Below are 20,937 nucleotides of genomic sequence, written 5' to 3' on the forward strand. Positions count from 1 at the left end.
TCTGACAGTGACTGCCTCAAGCCGAGTTTATTCTCAAATAGTGTAAGACAAGGTGTTTGGGGAGGAAATTATGTAGGTCTTCTAATAAATATTCTAAAAGGAAAAAAAACAGTACTCTAAGATGATCCTAAAATAAAATGTAATAACTGACTTGCATTTAAATGAATACATGAAGAGAAGGTTCTTCACAGCGTTTCTTATATTCTATTTTAAATTAACACAACAGTCTGCTAAAATTACATTACTTCGTCACATTTCTAGATAAAAAAAAGTGCGTCAAAAGTCAAAGTCACAGTGTGCAGATTATAGATAGAAAAGGTGCGTGTTGAAATGAAAAAGTAATTAAGGAGTTGGATGGTGCGATTACCCCTCACTCCACATCCTCCTTTAGCCGTGCTCCTGATTTCATGTTAGGTGGTGTAAGGTGCAAAGAGCAGGGTTTTAGGGCCTTTGATATGTAGTTAAGTGTGATGATGGAAAGCACTCTGGCTTTTAGCATTTGCTCTATAATGGGAGGGGACATGAGAGCTTGCATGCCTGTGCAAGCACATATATGTGAATGTCTTTGCACGCAATACAAAAGCAAATGCCCAGATAACATTCACTCAAACTTCTTCATATTTATTTGGTGTATGGGTATGTATTGCTCTTGTTTCTTCTTTTCTGTTCATCCATCCAAATACCCACCAATCCTTCCAATCTCCCTGGTCTCCTCATCATGCATGAGTACATCTCTGTCAGACACCATTACAAGCTCTGATTTATATTAAAGTGCAACTTGCTGCTATTTTCTGCACTGAATAGCCCAACACCGCAGTCACCAAGGAAAAGGTGGTCTGTAAATTCATTCTATAGAAATACTTATAGCTGCGGGGAACGTTTATTTTGAGTCAATTTTGGCAGCCCCTTTGCACAAAAACAGTGCACATGGTGTTGTGAAGGTCTTTATCTAACTCACATGTGCATAGGGCTGACCCGAATGCTTCAAAGCTTAGAAGCTTCAATCGTTGCCATGGTAATCCATGGCAAAAATCAGTATAAGAATTTATTTTTATCCTTTTTAACCCCTCCAAAATAAGAATGTCAGTAAAGAAGAATTAGCCACCACCCCACCGCAGCCAAGCTTCGAATACAATCGAATGATTACAATGCATTTGTTTTGATAGAGAGTGAAATAAATATGCAACTAGTACTATATTTTTAAACAGCTGTAAGCAGGATGCATAGTGATAAGGTAACGTATTTGTGGCTATGAAAGGTTATTGACCGTATTATGGCAATTAACTTTGTAAACTTTGTTTTAGTAATGTCATCCACCTGGCTTAGTCTAATTTTACAATTAAAAGATCAAATTATTCTGTAAATAAACATTCCCAAGTTATATAACTATTATTATCATTATGCTCACAATAATGAGCCAACAGCAAGAGAAAGCTTGGGAGCAAAGTCAACATGACTGTTGTTTTACAACTGGTTAAAAAGTCCTGAATAGCAGGTCTAAGCTTTGTCTTACATCAGTCATTAATACTGCTTAATAATGCTGTTTGATTGCTGGCACTATAATGAAGAAATAAAATTGTCGGTAGTATTGCAATGGCCATCTGAAACTACTATGTTGAATGCACAATAGCAAAGTCGCCAAAGTTTTGTTTTTGTGCTTTAGATAAAGAGCATCTTATTTCTTTCTTGGTTCCAATCTTTTTCCCATCTTTGCTTTTTTGTTCTATCTCCCCTTCCTCTTCTTTTTCATCTGTCATTCCTTCTCAAATTCATCCCTGCCCCTTTACTGGCCATTCACTCTTCCATCTCCTGTCTTCAGATAGTTTCTTCTCTTTAGAACTGCTCTCTATTTCTGTCACACTTCTTTCGCCTCTCTATCCATCTTAAGTCCTGAGCTCCTTCCTCTGACACGCTGTGCTACCTTTCCCTCCGACCACCCTTATTTCTACCCAGCTATGGGTCATTTGATGATGTTCTTTTTTTTCCACACTTATTTCAACCTTCCACCTTTCCTCTTGCCTTTACTTTGCAACAGTTGCAATCCCTTTGTAATATTTCCATTATGTTTTGTCAATGCTGTTTCTGGAGGCCAATTATTGTGTGATAAAATATACTTTAGTCCAAATGTTGCTTTGCTGCAGTAGATGAGCTACAGTCCCTGGAAGGTTTTCCTCCTGGAGTTTGTGTTGAGGATTATCCATATGTAAAACAATGGGGCTAAGCCTTGTAGAGAGAGACAGGAAGAGAGCAAGAGTGTGCCTGTGAAGAGTGAGCATGTGCGTTTACACTGCACATCTGCAAGTAACAGTGTAGCCAGAAGGAGCGGCAGGAGAGTGTATGTGCCATAAAAGTCAAAGGGTTCATCATATATAGGGAGATGACATGCAATATATTTCCCTTCTCACATGCTCAAATGTCAGTATGCTCGTTTCCCTTCTGGACACAACACGGAAAATTCAATACTGCAGAGTGCAAGACGAGGAGTTGTCGAAAAGGCCTTCTGCGAGAAACATGTCTTTTAGCAGGGCATTGCGGGTATCTCTTGACTTCCATTAAGAAGCATATACAGCAGAAGAATCTTAGCCCAGGCCACAAAGGTTGCAGTCCCCGTCCTCCAGAAATAACTTGCTATGTTGTTGACAAAATTTAAAGTGACACATGGTGCTGTCTGCTGGCTTACCTTTGGCCAGCAGGGCCCACGGGGCAAACACTCAGACTGCACCTCCGCCCCATCTCTCTGTCGCTGGTTCTGAGTCACACACTGTCATTCTTCTCCTCAGTTCCTCTACCTCTTCTTGCCATCTGTCCTTACATCAGAGCTATCACAATATGCTCTATTGTAACCTCCTCTCAACTTTTCAGCCTAATTCCCTACTCTCCTGTAATCTATCCTCAACTCCTTTTGTCCCCCTTCTTCTTATCTTTTACTTCCCTTCTCATAAGGGCCTTTGTTTTATGTCTCGGCATCTGTGTCTCTCTAATTATTCCCTCAGTGCTCTCTGTGTCTGCGCAATGATCTGGTTGTAATAAAAATGCATCATGACCCTGTCTGTATTTGTGGCATGTAACAGCACGACATCCTGTCATTGCTTGACTGAACAGAGCGGGAGAAAACAAAAATAGAGGAGGGGAAGGGAAGGCACGAAATGAGGAAGTGAAGAGGAGACCAGAGGCCGTAGCATGGGAACAAGGGTGAGAAAGGCAATGGGATGAGAGGTGGGGAAGGGTGAGGAGGAGGCAAAGAGTGCTGACACTGTGCTCAGGTGTCACAGTGCTGTTTTGGCATCCCCCACTGGGAAAAACCTCTGCTTGTTGTAGGATCAACAGTTTCTCTGTCAGTCCTGCACTCTTTTCTGTGCATCTGAATCTGTTTGTGGTCAGGGAATGTGAATGCCATTAATTGCTCTACTTCATCAATGTGCCATAATTTGCTGTTTAAGGGAGCAAATGTCAGTGAAAATTCTAGGTTGGAGCTAATTATCATTGACTGATCAATGACAGACCTCCAATTACAGCCGCGTCATCATCAAAGTATAGCATTTGACTAAGCAGCTGCCCTATCGTGCATAATTTGCAACACGCCAGAGTGACGGAATATGAGCAAATGTTTGAGACGTTGTCCTCGTTAACGAGAACTATCTGACCAAAGACACGGCTGCATGATAAAAACAGGTTTTTGAGCTCATTAGCACTACTGCCAATTAACATACCAAGAGCTGCTTGTCCAAACCAGGATGAGTCGTATGCATAAGACGTTTTTTGGACACTTTTTGAAACCTTCTTACCGGACAAATAATTCTGATTCATATTTATCTTGTGTAAATGGTAAATAGACTGTACTTATAAAGCGCTTTTCTAGTCATGCAACCACTCAAAGCTGCTTTTTACACTACATGTCACATTTACCCATTCACACACACATTCATACGCTGATGGCAGAGGCCTAAGTGCCAATCTCCAATCAGATCCAATGTTTCCACTACCCGCCGTCACAGAATTATTGCTGCCACTTCAGATTTCTACAACATGTCCTGAAGTTGCAATTAAAAGACTCCGCAGAGATGTCGTTCACTCGCTCCCTTCGTTGAGGAAGAGCAGTGCAACAGGGACAGGAGCCACATGACAGCAATCACACGTGAAGTCATGGCAACCAGATAAACAACAGCGGTACCAGTTTACTCCTCACACAGTGTTCTAACGGCAAAAGAGGATCCGCTCCGAAATGCTGACATCAGACGCTCTCTGTCCACACAGAATCATGCAGCTCCATTACGCAATGTAAACAATCCACCTACCTATATCAGCTGTGCGCTCAATATCAAACTTTCAGCTCCCTGGTGATGTCGCTCCAGCCAGCTGCCACAATATTGTAGTGAAATAAATTCATAAATTAATTGATTGTCGCTGTTTATAAAGCTTATAAAAGGTGCAGATGTCATTTGTTTATGATCGATCGATCGTTTTGATCGCTACACGATTAATAACGTCCATCGTGCACACGCGGCTCACGTGCTGTGAGAACTGATTTGAGAGAGAAAACATTGAACTTTTGTGGCTTAATTAAACAAACTGTTGATGAAGACAGTCAACAAAGCAGACAGAGGAGGGCGGGGCCAGCAGCTGTGCAGAGAGCAGAGGTGCAGGTGTGTAGGGGGGACTGAAGCACAGCAAAGAGATCAGATTAAAGTAGATTGTGAATTAAAACTTAATAAAGTGAAGAAGAGAGTGCAATTACGACAACTGGTGGTACGACAAAATCCTCTACCCTCGCTGCTGAAAAAAGTCCTAGAGGAAACACTTAGATTTAAGTCCATTCATACCCGATGGTTATGCCACTGGGAGCAATTTGGGGTTCAGTGTCTTGCCCACATGTGACTGTAGCAGTCAGGGATCAAACCCCCATCGTTCCTATTGAGAGACGACTCATGTACATCTTAGCACACAAGAAAATTAAACAAAAACAGTAACACCAGGTCATTGATTGGTTAGGCCGGTGTCTCTTATTCTCTCTTCATTCCCATTTAAATTCACCTCACTCAGTTCTTTTAAATGCAGTTGTGCTGTGATTGACTTTGGAGTCAAGGTTCTTTAGCTTAGCACCTGCTGTTAGCACATCTCTGATGACTGAATTGAGGGAGATTATGAATGGCCTACTTTAAAGGTGGATTCTTTTGTCTAGGGGATTCCCTCTGACAAAGCAACAAGTAGCAACCTGAATGAGTACGTTTGAATTGTGTAACTGAGATATGGTAACAAGAGTATTGCCGCATTACACGGTCACACCTGTTTGCAATCAGTTGGCTTTGCCCAGAGCAGCAGGACTGGGCATTGTCTCCGCTCTGTGCTTCATCTCTATCGTGAGCCTTATGTCTCAGCGTCTCACAGAAAATGAGAGAGATTTCCCCCTCTCTCTCTCTCTGTCTCTCTCCCGATCACTGTCCCTTGACAGTCTCTTCTTCTCTCTCTCTCTCTCTCTCTTGCCCTGCCTACTTCCCACTGTGGTTTCCAACCCTTAGACTGCTTGCTCCATTGCTATGCTTCCAGTGATCTGCACACCAGGTTTTAAATGTTTAATGCCACGTTGACAGACCCGGTCCCCAGCCATCCATCTGGGAGGGCCAAAGCAGGCTGGTGCAGGGTGAATGCCTCACCTTTCAGCGGCAGATTACAGATGCGCACAGACCTTGATCAAGAGCTCCAAAAGGTGAGGGAATAAATCTCCCCTGACAGGAAGGTTGTGTTAGCCTTTAAACCCCAAATGGCAATTAGGGTAAAGGGGTAAAGTTCATCTAGGTCAAGCTACCTGAGGGAGGGAGTGCAAAGCAACAGAGGAAAGTAAAACGACTCTGGTGGGTAGACACTGCAGGAGAGAAAAAAGACACAGAAAGAGACTGATGAATGGTAACAAGAGGAGCCCAAAAAAGATAACAGGCTGAGACAGATGAAAGGAGAGTGAAGACGGAACTGTGTGGGAAGGAAGAAACTAAAAAAGATGAGGAAGAGAAAGCAGTTAGGAAGACGGTTAAAAAAGCAGAATCTGATAGAATCATGGAAACAAGCGTACAGAAAAGTCTCAAAAAACTTATTCTCCAGCCTCAGGGAAAACCAAGAAAATACAGATGAAGAAATATAAATGAGGTCAAGGTAAGGCGAAAAAAGCAACAAGACTGACAAACGACAACATGTTCCTGGCAGCCCAATGAAGCATTCCTGTATTAATGAAACAAGACAGATGGAGAGCAATGAGGGTAGGTTGCAAACAGAAGAGAAAGATGAAGGTCGAGAGGTTTAAAAAGTTAAAGATTGGGATCAGGGGCTGAGGATACAAAAAAGAGGCTTAGCAGAGAAAGGGGAGCAGAGAGGGAAAGAAGGGACAATAATGACAGAAAGGAAATGGAGAACATACCTAACAGTATGGCATGACGTGTTCAAAGTAGGGCTGCACGATATATTGTTTAACAATCGCAACTGCGATGTGTGCATGTGCAAAGGTCACATCACAGGAAGTGCAATAGTGAAGCACATTAAGTGAAACACGTCGAGGGGCTACAAGGGGTTACTATATTCTCGTTTCCCATGACTAATCTACAGGCAAGGTCTGTCTGATCTCAAATTAGTGCAGCTCTTCACCAGAGCACAGAGTGAACTGACCACTGTGCTGCAGAGTCTGTGTGTCGGCAGGATGATCAAGGCAGACGCTCCGTTACGCAAGGTAGCTTATAAGTGAGAGTATTCTCGTTAACAGCGGCACCTCGTCCCGGTGCTGGTTAACGCTCCGGCTCCATAAACGGACCGTTCACAGAGCGGACGTGCCGTGGAGTGTTTACTTTTAGCGGCTACACTTGCAGCACACACATGCCGTGAGGTTGTGTGTGCTGCAGTTGGAGGCGGTGAGCATTTGTTTCCAAAAGTTACTCACCTGGCTGATCATGCTACATTTGAACACATAAATGATATGACATGGTATGATGACATACTGTATAAAGTAACACACCTGTAGCCGACTGACGCTCCACCTGTACTTTCTCTACTTCATAAGGCCGTCAGAGTCGCTGAACCATGAGTGATAAAAGTAGGAGATGAGTTTTGTTTTGTTAGAAGAAAATAGACTTTAAAAGTCCCAAATAATAAAACATATTTTTTTGTTAATTGGTTGTACAAAAAACACACTTGTGTTTCTCGGGTATAATTTCCCTTTTTTTTCAAATAACAATAAATATCACAGAACAATAAGTTATTGCAATTTTTCCAATATTGTGCAGCCCTAATTGAGAAAGATAAAGGGTGGAACGAAAGTGTTTATGAGAGGATGAAATAAATATGGGGCAGAGACGTGGGAGAGATGAATAGCCAGAGGGGGTAAAGACAAGGAGGAAAAAAGGAAAGATGGAGAGATGAGAATAAGAGAAAGAATCAGAGATACCACAAGAGGAGGGGAGGAAGACAGAAAATGAAGAGAGCAAATTTTTTAGAACATCACTCCTGACATTTACATTTAGGCCAGACTGGGCAGAGCTTCTACCATGGGCATATCCCTCTGACAATATGACATTTCCACCCCGAAAGTGGTAAAAAAAGAAGAGGGAAAAAATGGCACATGGGATTTCACCCCCTACCACCACTAAAATATTCGGGAACCAGCTCAGAAACAGAGTTCAAAAGGGAATTCCTGTATGATGACAGGACTTGTTAAAACTCAGTTGCTCAATCACAGAAGAGAAGAGTCAGGAATAAACTGCACCTTTGGAAAAATGCCTTAGCAGAAAATGAATCCTGTTAATCAATGTAGAACATCAGAATCACAGTCATTTATTTGCCAAGTTGAGTAAGTGTACAGTGATAACTGGTGGTGTCAGACTTAAAGTTACACAAACACCTAACGTCAGAATACTGAATGTGAGCATAAAAACACTACACATGAACAACAGACATCCAATACACACTTTCCTCAAGAAGTTAATGGAAAAATTATATCAAATCATATTAATCAAATTTCATTCGCCTTCTCGCCTCCAGGCTACTGGCAATGATGGATTTAAGCACAAAGTAATGATGCGCACATTTAGCACAGACAATTTCTATGGCAACCGCAAATTACTTTACTATAAACAACAACAACAGCGACAGTGACGAACGCAAGCGAGCTCATTAGAGATGGTTAGATGCACATCTCCAACTGCCGCAAAGCACTATGGGTAGGGGGGGGTGACGGGGGGGGTTGCGGGAGTATGATGCATTTGCAACACAAACCCTCATTTATTCCATGCAGACAGAATGCAATGAGAGAATGAAACACAGGAATGAATGATGGGTGGAGGTGCAATGGAGCAATAAGGGAAGAAAGGAGGAAAGAGGGAGAAAACAACAGGAGAGACTGAGGGAAAGGGAGAGAGAAAGAGAGATGGAGTGATCTGCCTTATTTCCGAGACAACTCCAATGACAGAGCCATTCTTCATTAGCCAGTCTCTTTACAGTGTATATGTCAACCCTGGCGGCCAGACAACTGCAGAGGAGTGTGATCGTAATTTATCTATTTAAAATGCTGAGGGGAGAGGGCTACAGTGCTGTGCAACGCTGGCAGCTGAGCTATCCCGCTGCGCTGTGCACAGTAGTGCGGTGACATATTACACTGAATGTGACTGTAGAGACAACTTAAGTTACAAATAAACTTGTAATGTTGCATACAGTCGGTGCAAGACCATACATAATATGTTGGGATATGTTGTTCAGTGTCCAGCATAGTACTGTTTGTATACCATAGAGCTCCAGCAATGCCTAAAAACTGGGTCCTTCATATGACATAAAAGCCAGGTTGAACTGGTGCCTCCTTACCTAATGAGTGGGTCTATACTCACAGATACCAAAACAGGTGGTGCATTCATGCACCTCAAACTCCCCTCATGGAGTCAAATGTTTTGGAGTTCATAAAACCTTGTAATGCTTAAATGGACAGTAATCTATCACTGGTAATATGATCCATAATAATATCGCCATCTCTTGAGGACCTGTACACCTCCAGGATCCTGAGGCATGCAGGTAAGATTGTGGCCGACCCCTCTCACCCCGGTCTCTTTGAGACCCTCCCCTCTGGCAAGAGGCTGCCCTCCATCAGGACCAAAATCTACCGACACAGAAACAGTTTCTTCCCCTCTGCTGCCAGCCTCGTCAACAAGGCCCTGGCCCCACCCCACCCCCCCACTTGACATGGACTCATCCAGCCCCTCAGTCACTCAACATTCCACGAATGTTTAAGACTCTAATTCAGACAATGCGTTACATTGCACACTGGACTCTTACTGTAAGCTTTTGCACTTACTAATATCCTGCACATCTGTACAGTTTTTAATTACACCTGTTGTACATATTTTGTATTATACATATTGCTTTTTATATTTTTATTCTTATTAGCTTTTTTTTTTATTCTAATTCTATTTAAGTCTTTACTTATTTTTGTGTTAGTTCTGTGTTAATTGATCTGCACCAACAACACCAAAACAAATTCATTGTATGTATAAACCTATTTGGCAATAAACCCCGATGATTCTGATTAGCGCAGATGACAAAATGACTTATATCATGGATGACAAACAGTTTACAAGGTCAATGGTTATGATATCATTTAAATTCAATTCAAGTTCATTCAAAGACTTTATTGCCATTAAAGTTATTGGAACAATTTTGCCAAAACCTCATCATAGAAAATGATCAGATATTTGAAATTCCCAATACAACAACATTATAAATAGAAAAACAGTAAACTAGAAATCCTGTAGAGTTTCTCTGGAATGCCCTGTGATGCCCCACATGACATGGGTGTTAATAAGAACAGTGATGTTTATCCCAGGCTGACATTATTTACACCCTGTGGAGAGTTTTTAATTGGACTGACTCAGGTGATATATCTACCACTTACTGACGGTACAGGCAATCACGTTAAGTTCCCCTCTTACCCCACCATTATGAGGGGCAAGGAGTGCGATGCAACACGCCTGCAAGGAAACATGACTGCGGTGTCTATTACAACAAGGCCTTATTGCACCGATGTTCATTAAAACAAATAAAGAAATTCGCAAACTAAAACTTTTCACACACAGTCCGGGAAGAAAAGAATTGTGAATGCATCTTAATGCAAGCCCTATAGTCAGTCACTTATTGAAATTGCGACACCTAAGAAATACTACATACTACATCAGACTTTAAAAAACGTCACACAATAAAAACTGTGACTCGCAGCGCTGAGAGGGAGCGGGTGAGCACAGACTGAAGTGATGATAAAACTTCAGTATGACCATGAAACTTTTTATTTGGATTATGAAGCCTGATGCTCCACAACAGTTGTGTGTGAAATATATGAACTACACAGCAGACTGGAGTTTCTGTTAACAGTGACAGACAGAAAGATCCACGTGATTAAACGTCTGTGTCCTCCCAGCACTACGTTTTTAGAAACTGATCCAGGTTACAGCTCCTGCTCGTGTCATTCACAGCATGTAAAAATGTACTTTTTACTTTATAGTAACTGTGCACATATCACAACCTTATTGAGCCAGGTAGAGCATGAGAAACACACAAAGATCTGTGTCATATCTGCTCCTCTCCTAATGTCTGTGGTTAAAAAGGCTACGTGAAAGGTTAGGTAGATTAAAATGTTGGGGGCTTTACGCTGATTTCTTTATTTGTCCTTGCCATATTTAAATGACTGTTTTGGGGAACAGGAGCCTCCATTCAGGCTATTATATTAACGCTGAAAGAGCGCATCGAAGCAATTCCCCTCAAGGTATGTTGTGCTCGTGCTAGTTGTTGTAGAAGTATTGGCCATTCGTACTGTTTGCCACTTGAGTTGAAGTCACTGTGAGTGATTTATTGGTGAAAGGGGGTGTATCCCTTATTGACAACAATCACATCGTAAATACTGTGAAAGTGTGACATACATTATATTTCACAACTACACAAATTGGTAACTGACTGACAAATTGGCAAAATGGATTACAGGGCACACTGTGCTGCAGAGGATGTGGCAGCAATGATACATCTCTCTGGTCTTGTCAGCTCATTATGAGATATTTGGTCCATAACAGCAGGCTTTGAAGGATCCAGCAACTGGTAAACTGTATCTGTGCAGCAGAAACCTGCTCCAAGAGAAAGCACAATCAGCTGTTTTTCCTTGGATAAATAAGGTTAAAAAATGCCAGTGAACTGATAACTAGTTGGGCATTTTCTGAGCTTTTTGCCTCCCCAGCTCTGTAATGGCTCTTTCCATCACAGAGTAATCTTTCCATTTTCTCATTTTCAGATCGATCGGGACTCTGGGAGAATGAAAGGCCTATTTCCTCTCAAATAGGGATAAAGCTTAACCACATGGGGCCGTCTCATGTTTTCTAATCATGTCAGCCAGACTACAGGACCAGATGAAGTGGTACCAAGTGTAAAGAACAAGTCAATCTTTGAATAGTAGTTCACAGACTCGAGTTAAAGTGGTTCCAGTCTGCAAAAAAAAAAAAAAAAAGAGGAGCCTTGTTTAAAGGATATAAATAACATTGTATCATTAGGACCGTGCAATTTTAGAGGCAGAGTGAGAGAGCAGCTTCAGTGAAGTAGTAACCCACACAAACTGATGGAAACAACAGAGCTTAGAAAGTGAGAGCAGTGTGGAGCCTGTATGGGAAAGTTACCCTTCTGACACCCACACAACAGCCTCTGCTGAGTCTGTGGTAGTTTCCTGTAATGGGGAGAGAGCGATGGAGCAACTGAAGGACTTAGCAACAATGTTTCTCCACTTCTAACAGGAACATCTCCCCCGTTGACTGACCCACACGCTTAGCTTTGCCTGTAAACAAAGGGCCCTGACAGACATGTTCAATTAATCAATGCTTTTCTCACACATCACCCTGCAGTTTTCCAAACCTCGCTCATAGCCCAAAGGGGCTAGCTCACACTAACATATCCACTATACACAGTTGTACTGCTTAAGACCTGCTGAACATCTCACATTATACATACATGGACAGAGTAATAACAAAGGATAAATGAATACAGTCAATCTAACACTTATTAAATTAGCTGGGGTTAGGTTTTACAGAATCAGCCGGGGAAGGTGTTGTTTATTGCACCATGCTGGCAGCTATCCAGCACATCATTATCACTTGAGGAATGAGAGTTAATAAAAGCTATCTGCAAAATGTTGCCATTAGCATTAAATTTACTGTGCTACCTGTAGGTATTCCAATTGAATTTATTTTTTATCATTCAGGATACACATTAGCCCGTTGGCTACTGCTATATTAGCATTCAATATATTGCTAACAAGTTCATTAGCATGCAGGCGAATGCCAGCCGGAGCAAGATTTGAGGCTCAGGTAGCATTAGCATGCAGCTGGTGATCGGACTTTGTGGTGGGGATTGAGAAAGGTGCAGGCTAAGTGATTAGCAGGAAGAGCTCTTACTTCACATGCAGGATCAGCGTCAGGCTCTGTCGCAGCGTTAAAGGCTAATGAAACAGAACTATGGTGAGGGAGAAGGAATAGGTTAGGGGATGAAGGGGAGCAGAAGGGGGTCTTTGTGATACAGCAGTCATGATCACACACATAATAGGGATTTCAAAGTCATTCCCAAAGTAAATTAATGCATTAGAGATGCATAAATACACTGCTCTTCTGTTTTTGTTTCATGTAGGTGCGGGCATATGGACGCACAGTTTACTTCAATTATGTAAAAAGTAATCACAGACACACATGCAGAGCCACACACACATCTCAGGGGGTTGTAGTATTTTGGCAGTAGCCAGCCTGTTTACGAGTGGATAATCCAAGGTCCCTGTGATTAAAACAGATCCAAAGCGCTCATGACACTCCATTACCCAGCATGCCCCGGGTGAGACAGAATTGTACATATTGATTTCACGCCTCATTAAACCCCCTGCCTAACAATCTCATTGTTCTTCCTGGTTCTACAGAATTCTGTATCGTTCAGAAATGACCAGGTATAACTCTGGGAGGGGACGGAGGACACATGATAAATGAACACATTAATATTGAGTCTGGGCTTGTTAGGGCATAATGGGGGAAACCTTGGCAGGCTGCAGACTTTTGATCCAGTTTCAGTTGTTGTGTTTGTAATAGACAAACGGTCAAAACTATAGAACTATAGAAACTATAAATCATGTCACGATATTTCACAAAATTTTGCGAACGCATCAGGTCAATGTGCCCTTTTGTGGGCAATGTGTTACAAGGACTGTCCTTATGAGGCTGATGACCTGTTTAAAAGCCGGTGCGCGCTGCGGACGTAGGTGAGGACAGCGGACGAGCAGCCTCGCCTACTCCCCGAAAAGTATCCACAGCCGTATAGACAGAGAGTCACATTAGTGGAAGTCCAATATGCTCCATGATCTGCCATTGCGTTGTCGCAACTCTCTCTCTCTACGCCTGTGAAAATACCGTCACTCACTTACTCAGTCAGTCAGTCTGTCACATACAGACCAGAGTGTAGGGCTGACCCCCGCAGTCAGCCAAAAAGAAAACTGAATAATGTTTTGTATGTGATTTCAAGCAGCAGCATTCATGCAAACAAAAAGTACGTTGACAATTTCCCTTCTTTTCCAATGAACGTCTATCATATTAACTTATCATATTAACTACTAGGGCTGGCAATATGGCTAAATGTCAGTTAGATTGTAATCTGAAAGAGAAATGAAGAAGAAAAGAGAAATGTAGGCTATATAAAGGTAATTCATTGATTTGCGTTACTTTGCTGCCCCCAATGTTACCGCTCTCTGTGCAGTAAAATGCAATTGTTCTCCTTGTCTTCAATTCTTTTGCTAATATCTATCGAACCCTGAAGTCTGCTCTCTGTGCTCAGCTGAGCGCCCCTTGCCTCTCTCTTTTACTTTATCCAAGAGGGCTAGGCGTATCACAATAACACAGAATACATTTCTATGTCTTTGTTTCACAATATCCTTGATTTTTCTATTTTCCTAACACCTTATATGAGAAGTTGCGGAGCTGCAAGGAGGATGCCAACTGTCACTGTGCCTGACACGCAGTACACTTATGAAAAGCAAGCAGCTCCAATTTTAGATGAGGCATACTCTTATATTCTCAGACAACTTAATACAAAAGAATAATCAATACTGACTACATTTATTGACTCAGGGGTGTTCCCATTATGTGTACAAGAATTATGCCCTGACTAAGACAGCACTTGCAGCTATGCATTTCTTACATCTGACTTTTTCAGGCACTATTTTTAGAAAAAATACGATACATTGTCACAAGTTGTATTTTATTTATTCCATGTTCTTTGTTTCCTGTTTAATTTGTAAGCTCTTCCCCCATGTATATCATTTCCTTTGTGTGTTTCCAGCTTGTTTGATTATGTGCCCTGCCCTTATTGTTTTTACCTGCCTCTTGATTGTCTCACCTGTGTCTCATTCGCCTCGCCTCCCAAGTCTTTGTGTTCCCCTGTCTCAGTGTCAGTTCGTCGTATGTCTTTGTCCGTGAAACCCTTTGTTGTGAAACCCTTCGTTTAGTGTTTTTACTCTTGTGGATTTTATTTCTTGGATTCTTGTGCTTTCCCCTGTTTTGGACGGGTTTTCAGATCGACCTTTTGATGGATTTTTTGTTACCAGGACTTTAAACAGTAAGCCCCTGTTAAAGCACGAAACTTGAAGTATTTATTGTGTTTTAAGAACATCCATATTTTTTTCAGCAACTTTGATGGAAAAGTTTTAACTTTGCTGTGGTTGTTTCCCTGCAAATGTTCTTGTTTTTTGGTGCGCTTCCCAGCAGTCTTAGAGTGTTTGTATTGGACAGTTTATCCCAGCCACAGAGAGTGTACAAACAGCATTGTACTGTGATTCCACTTTCACTGATTGACCTTCAAATGGTAATTGGCAAGTCTGCTTTGGTAGTTGTCTTGGAGAGCTGGGTATTGGACCGCTGCCACTGAAAATCAGCTCTCTCTCACTCTCGCTCTTATGCCCTCTCCTCTTTTCAGAGTACCTCATTCTCATTTCATGTATTTACCTAGACCCTGTCCTTTTCCCTCTCTCTCTCTCTCAACCCACAGATTTTTACTTTTTCTCATCCTTCTCTCTCTAAGTCACACATGCACTATTTTTATGTCTCATCTCATCCTCCTTCATTCTCTCTCTCTCTTCCTGCTCTCTTTGGCCCAGAGCATGGCAGCTGCAGTAGCATGTAGCCTGCCAGCTGCCAGTTATGATGATGGTGACAGTACAGTGAGGGTGCTGGCTGGGTGATGTTGACTAAATGGAACATTGCAGCACCACTGGCAGACACAATCCAGATCTCATGCACACACATGCACTCGGCTACACACACAACAACAGTGCCAAGGAGCACAACAGCCTTCGAGCCAACTAATAATTCTTCCCGAGCCACAGCCAGGGTGAGGCAGTTGAACACCACAGTTTTCTGCCCCAGTCTCCCACAGATGCTCTCTCAATGACTGAATGGCAAGGGGATACTGCCACTGTGACATGCCTCCCACTCAAGCTTGCAGAAAAATTGTTTCAAGTCACCTTGGCAGCTTTTAGCTTCATCTGAAAGTCACAAGCCATCACCCGGAATAGGGCCCTTACATTATAACTGCATCTGGCATCTATGAATTAGGTGATCTGAAGGTGTCGAAAACACGCTGTAATAGTGCACACACAACACAGCTCTCTACTGAATAAAAAACTGAGCAGGCAACTGTTGGATAACTGCTTTACTGCAGTCAGACCGTTTTAGCTGCACAGTGTTATCCGATATCTGTGTCTGTGTGTGTGCGTGTGTGCATAAAAAGCATCCGTGTCTCCCATTCTCTCCTGCTGAGTGTGTTTACTGGCAGGGCTAGGCAATTTCTTCCCTAGGTAATAGACAACCATATCTTAGATTACAGTTATCCACATGAGTTTTACACACTAACACACGCTCTCACACACACGGAGGAGCAGGCAGTAGCCCGTCTACAGATATACCACATGCACAGATGAGCACGCCCTGTGCATTTAATACGTATGTGCAATTAATGTAGTCACGCAGTGCACCCACACAGTCCCGAATGCCCGGTGGCTGAATGATCTGTCTCCACATGGCACGGTGAAAGAGACAAATGTTGAAGGACACGTAGGACACCCGCAGATCGAGAGAGGCAAAGGACCCGTTTTTCAGCCTGAAAACCCCTGGTAGAGGGGCTGGCAGGTAGGTTCAAAGCACAAAAGCTTTGAACACAGGCACATTGGCTCCCTGAATGTGCTGTCAAAGTTCTAACGGTAAGGTAGCATGACAGCGTCGTTTCAGAATTAACCGCTGCCACGGCAAAAAGAGCATGCATTATGCTGTTATAGCAGCGGGAAAAAGTACAATTTCCTATTTCTTTTGCATAAATTAAAGGCTTGCATGGTCCTTCATGACATAGATTACAGGTTCCACAAACCTTGTCCCTGTGAAAACACTGTTGATGATTTTACAATCGCTGTCAACTTCCGAGAAGTAAGCATTTCAGGAGTCACAGGGTTTTTCATCAGCTTCTATTTGATAGTCATTGGTAGGTGGGATTCATTTCTTCCCCATCACTCTGATGCTGAATGAACTTATACCAGCTGCAAAACACAGATGTCAACCCCAGCAATAGACAGCGTATCAATAAAGGGGAGAGAATAGGAGTGGCAGAGATGGACGGTGAGGCAGAGAAGGATACACTTATACACAAATGACACACGTTACAGGCTTTCAATTGAGAGCAAGTTGTAAACGACAGACAAACACCTACACTTGCATCACTTTTAAAGCAACCTCTGTAAGTGTTGCAGAGGGTCTAAGCGTTCTGAATATGCACACTTAATAACCAGAAAAGTAGTCGAGCTTAGTGAGAGCGTATTAGCAAAGGGAAAGTTTTGAGCTCTCTCTAAAGGCCATTGGAGTGCACTCAAGCTCCGGCAAAGAAAAGGGGTCTGGAGAATATGTCAGCAGTCTAGAGGATAGAATACATTACCCTCTCCACTCTGAAAAAAAGACCTCGCTCCTTTTCAAATACACAAACTGAAAGCCTCCATCAGTTTGTGAACCCTTGATAACACGAGTGGTTTATAGATACTTCAGCTGACAGGCAACAAATTCAGAGCAGGATGAACACAGTGCCGCTTCTGACTCTGCAGAAAGAGGAAGTGTTTTTGTAGATGAGGAGAAGAAAGTGTATGACAAGATGACAATGATGGTGACAGTGATGGACAGACCTACAAATCTGACAATGACCCTGGCTACATGTGTTTATTGAAATTGTTGAGGGAATAACATACCCTATTTCCAGAAGCATATTTATTATTACACTTCTTTTATCCTTCTCTGACTCATTTTAGTGTTTACTTACAAACTACTTTAATCTGCTCAAGTTGCCTTTCTCACCTCTTTTTCTTACTCTCTTCCTGTATAAGTCGGCTCTATTGATTTTCTTCATCAGCAATTTTTTGCTTATTATGACCTCCTGCCTGCCTTTCAGACCTCTAAACTCACATTTTTAATTGTGCCAGCCTCGGGTCAGGTGTACAAATCTTGCAAGTTGTTTATGGGTTAGAAGTGTGCAACACATACTCTAAGCCAGTATGTGTATGAAATTAACATCATGTGTTAAGGTCTATTTTATGTGGCGGCCTCAGAGTTGGCCTTTCTACCTGTCGTGTCCCTCCTCTTTGATTGCTGTGTTTTCCTTGTTCCAGGTTATTTTGGGAGGAGCTGATATCTTGTCAGAGAATGCAGCACACCTGAACAGGCTGGGCTCAGGAGGCGATGAAGCAGACCTGCATGATTTTTTCACTCTCTTCCCTGGCCTGCAGACTGACTTCATCCTTGTTTTGTCGCTTGTATTTTTCACTTCTACACACTCATCTCATCGTCTTGGTTGTCTCTTTATTCTTTGTGTTTTTCTGGCTTTTCTGGCAGAATTGTTTACCAAGTAACAACACCAAATTACAGTAATCTATCAATAATAGAAAGTGTGGCGATGAAAAATAGAAAAGCATCATCTCTTTTAAATTCAAGTATTTTTCTTGGAAAAAATGGACTGCCTCCTGGGTGTTTTGATCAGCTTTCATTGTACTCATTATAGGGGGAATCATTAAATCGCAGTATCAGTCAGGGATAAAGTAAAACATGCAATAACATGCTGATTAGAATTCAGCAAGAAACAAGGTTAAATTGGCAGGGCTTATTCAAGAAACAGAGCAGGACTTTAACTCCAGCTAAATGAAAATATGCAGAAAACTGATAGATTGCAGAGCAAATCAGCATTGGCTAAATTGGTCTCTGTGGAGCTCTCCTCAGGCAAGTTGAGAAGTGATGCAACATAGTGCAAAGCATCTTCAGAAACTCAAATGGCTCAGACTGTAGCAGCACAAAAGCCGTTAAATATGAAAAATCAAACGGGAGAGATAGCTGGTTCACATTTATCAGAGGATGTGTGGAGGTTTGGATGAAGCATATTTCCTTTTTGAGCTTTCTGACATAAGTGTGCTCAATTTGACCCCTTTCACTCTCCTATTGTATTTCAGAATGTGAAGTATCTTCTTTTGAAAAACAATGTGACAGTAATAAAATGATACACTTCTACTTCGACATTATAGAATGTAGTATTTTTCAACTAATGACATATTTCAGACAAGTTTTATAATACGAACTTTGATTTGAAGTTAAATCTGCAGGGATACTTCAAGCTTCTCTTTTCCTTCCTGGGGAGGGTCCTCAAAACAACAACAGAGAAAAACACCTGGGGACTTTGTGCTTTAGAGGAGAAAAATGGCACACCTACAGCAACCCAAGGCTGACAGAGGGGGCAGTGATAAGGAGCCCCAGGTGTTTTTCCACAAAAACACATAATCAACAGGCAGTGTAAAGAAGAGGAGGAATTTCAGCAGGCCTGAAAGCTAAGCATAGCTCAAGGCTCGCCGACTCATTTTTCTAAACCAGTGAGTTTTAAGATTCAGGAAATTCCTGAGAGTGATAAATTGGCTAATATTGCTGTCCACACACCAAGAACAATAACCAGAACAGAAACAATAACGCTAAGGATGTGCACATCAGCACTGATGAACAATAACCTTCTGTAAACAGTGCTGGGCGCTCCAACGGCAGCTAAGGAAAATGGATATTGATGACCTGTTACTGCTGTATGTGGTGCAGAGAAGCAAAAAGAAAACATAAAAGATATGGGTCTATGAAGAGGTTCAGACAAAGACACCACAGGGCAAAAAGGTGGCGGGAATGTTGCCTTTTTTTATGTTCCTTTGTCCTAAACCACCAGCAACACACACAAACACACACTCACAAGCAGACAGATGGTGTCTACTGAATAGAACACAGGCCATGTGTGCATCCCCACATGTGTGCATCGTTGCCGGGACACAACAGTGGAGAGGTGTGTGTGTGTGTGTGTGTTAGGCATGATGATGTGCCGCAACGGGAGTGGGCATGCTGGGTTACTGGAGCAGTATGTTCATATGGAGGGACGCACACACACACACACACACAGGCATGAACACCTGGACAGAGAATGTCAGTGACGCATCTAGTATACACCTGCAAATGCATGGCCACATATCTAGAGCACACAAAAAGCACAAATAGTGGACTTGATAAAAATAATTGAAAAACACATGCACATGGAAGTACATACTAATACTATGACAAAATAATATAATTCTGGGTTGTCCACACCATCAATAATTATTGTGCAGGGATTAATATGCGCCTTATGAAAATGTATTATTTTGTAAATATCATGGTGTTGGTTAAACAGACTTGCTGAAAACTGTATACACCTTATCTAAAGGCTTATTCTGTAGGACCATGAACAGAGGACAGGCTATCGGGGTGCAGGTGGAGACTGTAGAATGACAGTGGAAACATTTCTCATAAAAAAGTCAATAGAATTAAATTGTCTTGGTGAGACTGGAGTAAAGAAACCAGACATACAGTCAAAATGTGAATGCCAATTCTTTTTTGGGAGAAATAAGAGATTGCTCCCCCTTCAAATGATTGTTTTAAACAAACAAATGCAGTTACTTTGAGCTGTATTTACTTGGAAACTTCTGATGGCCATTAATCAGCACCAACAGAGCACCTGGAGCTTAAATAGCATGCTCAAGTTGATGTCAACAAGAGTTTTCTTATTTGTTTCCCCACCAGACACCAAAATGAGCAGCTCTGAAGCAATACATTTAGGTTTGTTCCCTTTGGGACCAGATCTGCCCCCAGCTGCATGCTTCATGTCTCTGAACACAGAGAGAGAGTTGACTGTCGCTTGTTTGTCTTTTAACTGGTTTGAAAGAAAACTGGATGAAGGAAAAGGGCTAAGACCCTCAATAGCAATGGAATTTTCATTAAGGGTGGTGTTTTGTTTCAACTTGCTGTCCTGTATCATTTAGGGCTGGGTATAGGCATGGACCTCACGATACATATGGCAGTACATCGACATAATTGGAGCTGAAATTTCAACTTGCTGTGTGCCACCTGGGTAGCATCAAATTGAATTCAAACTATTTCATTCAAAATTTATTTTCCAATTCATCCGAACAATGTATTTGAATTGCAGTGTGTTACTGAAGACACTGAATATTTGGTTTGTTTTGCTACGCAACGTCTTTAAAGATGAGCTTCCTCAACAAAACGGGGTTGAGGGTGAAAAATGCAAAATGCCAGTTGTGTTTTTTGGGCGCCTTTGTAAAACATAGAACTCATGATCATGGAAACAGAGCAGACACATTACGAGAGAGAAACAGAGAGAGAGGGACAAGCCGCTGTGTAACAGCACCTCCGTTACAGCACAGGTGTAGTGTGTGGGAAAAAGAGTTGTGTAGTATCTTGTTAGTGAGTTCGTAAGTATCTAAATCATTGGTCTCAAAACCTTTGCAAAACCAAAGTGCGCTCATATGTCTGCTTT

At 42.0% G+C, this 20,937-nt stretch overlaps 1 protein-coding gene across 1 annotated transcript in view; it reads right to left on the reverse strand.

The window, feature by feature from the left end:
* ctnnd2a (catenin (cadherin-associated protein), delta 2a) overlaps positions 1 to 20,937 on the reverse strand; it is a 287,463-nt gene that overhangs the window by 223,442 nt on the left and 43,084 nt on the right. The window lies entirely within an intron of this gene.

Source organism: Semicossyphus pulcher, unplaced genomic scaffold (assembly GCF_022749685.1).
Source record: "Semicossyphus pulcher isolate SPU_LCO1_2020_fin unplaced genomic scaffold, fSemPul1.0.p SCAF_18, whole genome shotgun sequence".
NCBI classification, from domain to species: domain Eukaryota; kingdom Metazoa; phylum Chordata; class Actinopteri; order Labriformes; family Labridae; genus Semicossyphus; species Semicossyphus pulcher.